Here is a 6,248-nt window from a genome sequence, read left to right on the forward strand (position 1 = left end):
GTCATTTCAAGTGTATTACATTGGAATCAATGTCCTTGTTAGTGGAAGTCAGATTTGCTCTTAGTTTTTGCAGGTTTTCTAAATGAAGTGCGATATTGAGCCAACTAGTGAATATCAAATAGATACGCAGTCCATCGCCTAAACCATTCAGCCACCTCGTCCTGCGCCCAAGAGGTGGCTGTTTGCAACTCAGTGGCCAGAGATCTGCCTGTCTGAGCTTGTTAAAAGATCTGCAAAAGGGTTCATCCGGGATTTGAACCCGGGACCTCTCGCACCCAAAGCGAGAATCATACCCCTAGACCAACGAGCCTTAGACAAGAATAAAATTGTTTTGCTTTCTGCGGCAATTACAATGAGGATATCAATTGTTCTTGTCCATGGTGCTTGGAAAGATTGAACCTCATGTGAGTGTTTGTGCTATACTTGTGAGCATAGCAGTCTTCCAAACTGTTGACCAGGCTTCAGTTCAAATCTTTTGTATTTCATCTGCTGTGTCTTTCACATTCTGTCTTCTTAAGCCGCGACAGCAAACTGATGATGAGTGTTGACAAATGAATATTGAGCAAAATGAGGTCAATTAATATTTTAAAAGAGAAAATGAAAAAATAAAACTTAAAAAGAATGGAGCTCATTTATTTTGAGTCGATTGATGCATCAGTACGTGAATCAAAGTAAGCGAACGTAAAAAATACCCATTCAAATCGATCAGTTTTCAACTAGAGAGATTGAAACGCGTCGTATCTGTCTCAAGCCTCCGTAACTGTTTATGTTACAACTCCACATCTGCAATAAATGGTGGTGGAGCTAGAGCGGTGTTTGTCAAACCATGAGACATACCAATAATCGGTATTCTCACAAAAACATCTGTAGCATCTGAACCGTTTGACCTACAACATCGTATGACCACTCCCTGGAAAGGGGAGACCCTCACGAACACGGTGGTGTTCTCAATTTGTCTCTACGTCCCCCACAAGTGTCAGGGGACTCGTCTGAAGTCGGAACCCTCTATGTGCAAACATCTGTTTGTAGAATCCAAAATCTTTGGGCTACAAACTAATGTGACCCCACTTGTCACAATGTTCTCCGTTTTGCCCTACGTTTTCCACAAGTGTCACGGGACTAATCTGAAGGTAACAGGTACTGATTAAAATGATAGATTTTTTAACCAGGGACCTCTCGCACCCTAAGCCATAATAGTACAACTATACCAACGATCCGTTTGGTCAAAGAATTTTCACTTTCCACAAAAATGACGGTCAGGATATGAATCGATGTCTCCATGTTGCTTAAGAGCTTCACATAGCATTGGTGGTATAGTGGTGAGCATAGCTGCCTTCCAAGCAGTTGACCAGGGTTCGATTCCCAGCCAATGCAGAGCATGAGATATTCACTAGGTTTAGGGGCTGGGTGTCATTTCAAGTGTATTACATTGGAATCAATGTCCTTGTTAGTGGAAGTCAGATTTGCTCTTAGTTTTTGCAGGTTTTCTAAATGAAGTGCGATATTGAGCCAACTAGTGAATATCAAATAGATACGCAGTCCATCGCCTAAACCATTCAGCCACCTCGTCCTGCGCCCAAGAGGTGGCTGTTTGCAACTCAGTGGCCAGAGATCTGCCTGTCTGAGCTTGTTAAAAGATCTGCAAAAGGGCTCATCCGGGATTTGAACCCGGGACCTCTCGCACCCAAAGCGAGAATCATACCCCTAGACCAACGAGCCTTAGACAAGAATAAAATTGTTTTGCTTTCTGCGGCAATTACAATGAGGATATCAATTGTTCTTGTCCATGGTGCTTGGAAAGATTGAACCTCATGTGAGTGTTTGTGCTATACTTGTGAGCATAGCAGTCTTCCAAACTGTTGACCAGGCTTCAGTTCAAATCTTTTGTATTTCATCTGCTGTGTCTTTCACATTCTGTCTTCTTAAGCCGCGACAGCAAACTGATGATGAGTGTTGACAAATGAATATTGAGCAAAATGAGGTCAATTAATATTTTAAAAGAGAAAATGAAAAAATAAAACTTAAAAAGAATGGAGCTCATTTATTTTGAGTCGATTGATGCATCAGTACGTGAATCAAAGTAAACGAACGTAAAAAATACCCATTCAAATCGATCAGTTTTCAACTAGAGAGATTGAAACGCGTCGTATCTGTCTCAAGCCTCCGTAACTGTTTATGTTACAACTCCACATCTGCAATAAATGGTGGTGGAGCTAGAGCGGTGTTTGTCAAACCATGAGACATACCAATAATCGGTATTCTCACAAAAACATCTGTAGCATCTGAACCGTTTGACCTACAACATCGTATGACCACTCCCTGGAAAGGGGAGACCCTCACGAACACGGTGGTGTTCTCAATTTGTCTCTACGTCCCCCACAAGTGTCAGGGGACTCGTCTGAAGTCGGAACCCTCTATGTGCAAACATCTGTTTGTAGAATCCAAAATCTTTGGGCTACAAACTAATGTGACCCCACTTGTCACAATGTTCTCCGTTTTGCCCTACGTTTTCCACAAGTGTCACGGGACTAATCTGAAGGTAACAGGTACTGATTAAAATGATAGATTTTTTAACCAGGGACCTCTCGCACCCTAAGCCATAATAGTACAACTATACCAACGATCCGTTTGGTCAAAGAATTTTCACTTTCCACAAAAATGACGGTCAGGATATGAATCGATGTCTCCATGTTGCTTAAGAGCTTCACATAGCATTGGTGGTATAGTGGTGAGCATAGCTGCCTTCCAAGCAGTTGACCAGGGTTCGATTCCCAGCCAATGCAGAGCATGAGATATTCACTAGGTTTAGGGGCTGGGTGTCATTTCAAGTGTATTACATTGGAATCAATGTCCTTGTTAGTGGAAGTCAGATTTGCTCTTAGTTTTTGCAGGTTTTCTAAATGAAGTGCGATATTGAGCCAACTAGTGAATATCACAATAGATACGCAGTCCATCGCCTAAACCATTCAGCCACCTCGTCCTGCGCCCAAGAGGTGGCTGTTTGCAACTCAGTGGCCAGAGATCTGCCTGTCTGAGCTTGTTAAAAGATCTGCAAAAGGGCTCATCCGGGATTTGAACCCGGGACCTCTCGCACCCAAAGCGAGAATCATACCCCCTAGACCAACGAGCCTTAGACAAGAATAAAATTGTTTTGCTTTCTGCGGCAATTACAATGAGGATATCAATTGTTCTTGTCCATGGTGCTTGGAAAGATTGAACCTCATGTGAGTGTTTGTGCTATACTTGTGAGCATAGCAGTCTTCCAAACTGTTGACCAGGCTTCAGTTCAAATCTTTTGTATTTCATCTGCTGTGTCTTTCACATTCTGTCTTCTTAACCTGTTAGGGCTAGGGGGCAGCATTTGCACGTCTGGATAAAAAAATGTACCCGATTTAATCTGGTTACTAATCCTACCCAGTAACTAGAATATGCATATACTTATTATATATGGATAGAAAACACTCTAAAGTTTCTAAAACTGTTTGAATGGTGTCTGTGAGTATAACAGAACTCATTTGGCAGGCAAAACCCTGAGACATTTTCTGACAGGAAGTTGAAACCTGATGTGTTGTATTACCTTTAAACCTATCCCATTGAAAAACACAGGGGCTGAGGAATATTTTGGCACTTCCTATTGCTTCCACTAGATGTCACCAGCCTTTACAAAGTGTTTTGAGTCTTCTGGAGGGAGATCTGACCGAACAAGAGCCATGGAACGATGATGTCCCATTAGACACCTGGCGCGCGAGTTCATGTTGGGTACCCTCGTTCCAATACGCTATAAAAGAGTATGCATTCGTCCACCTTGAATATTATTCATGTTCTGGTTAAAAAGGCCCTAATGATTTATGCTATACAACGTTTGACATGTTTGAACGAACGTAAATATATTTTTCCCCTCGTTCATGACGAGAAGTCCGGCTGGCTTAGATCATGTGCTAACAAGACGGAGATTTTTGGACATAAATGATGAGCTTTTTTGAACAAAACTACATTCGTTATGGACCTGTGATACCTGGAAGTGACATCTGATGAAGAGAATCAAAGGTAATGGATTATTTACATAGTATTTTCGATTTTAGATCTCCCCAACATGACGTCTAGTCTGTATCGCAACGCGTATTTTTCTGGGCGCAGTGCTCAGATTATTGCAAAGTGTGATTTCCCAGTAAGGTTATTTTTAAATCTGGCAAGTTGATTGCGTTCAAGAGATGTAAATCTATAATTCTTTAAATGACAATATAATATTTTACCAATGTTTTCTAATTTTAATTATTTAATTTGTGACGCTGACTTGACTGCCGGTTATTGGAGGGAAACGATTTCCTCAACATCAATGCCATAGTAAAACGCTGTTTTTGGATATAAATATGAACTTGATAGAACTAAAAATGCATGCATTGTGTAACATAATGTCCTAGGAGTGTCATCTGATGGAGATTGTAAAAGGTTAGTGCATCATTTTAGCTGGTTTTATGGTTTTGGTGACCCTGTCTTTGACTTGACAAAACATTACACACAACTCTTGTAAATGTACTGTCCTAACATACTCTAAATTTATGCTTTCGCCGTAAAACCTTTTTGAAATCGTAAAACGTGGTTAGATTAAGGAGATGTTTATCTTTCAAAGGGTGTAAAATAGTTGTATGTTTGAAAAATTTGAATTTTGACATTTATTTGGATTCAAATTTGCCGGTCTTGAAATGCACCTGCTGTTGATGGAGTGCACCACGGGTGGCACGCTAGCGTCCCACCTAGCCCATAGAGGTTAAGCCGCGACAGCAAACTGATGATGAGTGTTGACAAATGAATATTGAGCAAAATGAGGTCAATTAATATTTTAAAAGAGAAAATGAAAAAATAAAACTTAAAAAGAATGGAGCTCATTTATTTTGAGTCGATTGATGCATCAGTACGTGAATCAAAGTAAACGAACGTAAAAAATACCCATTCAAATCGATCAGTTTTCAACTAGAGAGATTGAAACGCGTCGTATCTGTCTCAAGCCTCCGTAACTGTTTATGTTACAACTCCACATCTGCAATAAATGGTGGTGGAGCTAGAGCGGTGTTTGTCAAACCATGAGACATACCAATAATCGGTATTCTCACAAAAACATCTGTAGCATCTGAACCGTTTGACCTACAACATCGTATGACCACTCCCTGGAAAGGGGAGACCCTCACGAACACGGTGGTGTTCTCAATTTGTCTCTACGTCCCCCACAAGTGTCAGGGGACTCGTCTGAAGTCGGAACCCTCTATGTGCAAACATCTGTTTGTAGAATCCAAAATCTTTGGGCTACAAACTAATGTGACCCCACTTGTCACAATGTTCTCCGTTTTGCCCTACGTTTTCCACAAGTGTCACGGGACTAATCTGAAGGTAACAGGTACTGATTAAAATGATAGATTTTTTAACCAGGGACCTCTCGCACCCTAAGCCATAATAGTACAACTATACCAACGATCCGTTTGGTCAAAGAATTTTCACTTTCCACAAAAATGACGGTCAGGATATGAATCGATGTCTCCATGTTGCTTAAGAGCTTCACATAGCATTGGTGGTATAGTGGTGAGCATAGCTGCCTTCCAAGCAGTTGACCAGGGTTCGATTCCCAGCCAATGCAGAGCATGAGATATTCACTAGGTTTAGGGGCTGGGTGTCATTTCAAGTGTATTACATTGGAATCAATGTCCATGTTAGTGGAAGTCAGATTTGCTCTTAGTTTTTGCAGGTTTTCTAAATGAAGTGCGATATTGAGCCAACTAGTGAATATCACAATAGATACGCAGTCCATCGCCTAAACCATTCAGCCACCTCGTCCCGCGCCCAAGAGGTGGCTGTTTGCAACTCAGTGGCCAGAGATCTGCCTGTCTGAGCTTGTTAAAAGATCTGCAAAAGGGCTCATCCGCGATTTGAACCCGGGACCTCTCGCACCCAAAGCGAGAATCATACCCCTAGACCAACGAGCCTTAGACAAGAATAAAATTGTTTTGCTTTCTGCGGCAATTACAATGAGGATATCAATTGTTCTTGTCCATGGTGCTTGGAAAGATTGAACCTCATGTGAGTGTTTGTGCTATACTTGTGAGCATAGCAGTCTTCCAAACTGTTGACCAGGCTTCAGTTCAAATCTTTTGTATTTCATCTGCTGTGTCTTTCACATTCTGTCTTCTTAAGCCAGCGACAGCAAACTGATGATGAGTGGCTTGACAAATGAATATTGAGCAAAATGAGGTCAATTA

The 6,248-nt window shown here is 41.3% G+C and overlaps 7 non-coding genes across 7 annotated transcripts; 3 read left to right on the forward strand and 4 right to left on the reverse strand.

Annotated features, from left to right (window-relative positions):
• Positions 1-238: 238 nt before the first annotated feature.
• On the reverse strand, positions 239-310 carry trnap-ugg (transfer RNA proline (anticodon UGG)). The gene has a single exon. It is a non-coding gene; the product is annotated as a tRNA-Pro (tRNA).
• A 992-nt stretch (positions 311-1,302) lies between these two features.
• Positions 1,303-1,374, forward strand: trnag-ucc (transfer RNA glycine (anticodon UCC)). Its single transcript has one exon. It is a non-coding gene; the product is annotated as a tRNA-Gly (tRNA).
• Positions 1,375-1,647: 273 nt separating this feature from the next.
• Positions 1,648-1,719, reverse strand: trnap-ugg (transfer RNA proline (anticodon UGG)). The gene has a single exon. It is a non-coding gene; the product is annotated as a tRNA-Pro (tRNA).
• Positions 1,720-2,711: 992 nt separating this feature from the next.
• On the forward strand, positions 2,712-2,783 carry trnag-ucc (transfer RNA glycine (anticodon UCC)). Its single transcript has one exon. It is a non-coding gene; the product is annotated as a tRNA-Gly (tRNA).
• Positions 2,784-3,057: 274 nt separating this feature from the next.
• trnap-ugg (transfer RNA proline (anticodon UGG)) lies at positions 3,058-3,130 on the reverse strand. Its single transcript has one exon. It is a non-coding gene; the product is annotated as a tRNA-Pro (tRNA).
• Positions 3,131-5,557: 2,427 nt separating this feature from the next.
• On the forward strand, positions 5,558-5,629 carry trnag-ucc (transfer RNA glycine (anticodon UCC)). Its single transcript has one exon. It is a non-coding gene; the product is annotated as a tRNA-Gly (tRNA).
• Positions 5,630-5,903: 274 nt separating this feature from the next.
• On the reverse strand, positions 5,904-5,975 carry trnap-ugg (transfer RNA proline (anticodon UGG)). Its single transcript has one exon. It is a non-coding gene; the product is annotated as a tRNA-Pro (tRNA).
• Positions 5,976-6,248: the final 273 nt, after the last annotated feature.

The sequence above is a fragment of the Salmo salar genome, unplaced genomic scaffold, assembly GCF_905237065.1.
Source record: "Salmo salar unplaced genomic scaffold, Ssal_v3.1, whole genome shotgun sequence".
In the NCBI taxonomy this organism is placed as follows: Eukaryota; Metazoa; Chordata; class Actinopteri; order Salmoniformes; family Salmonidae; genus Salmo; species Salmo salar.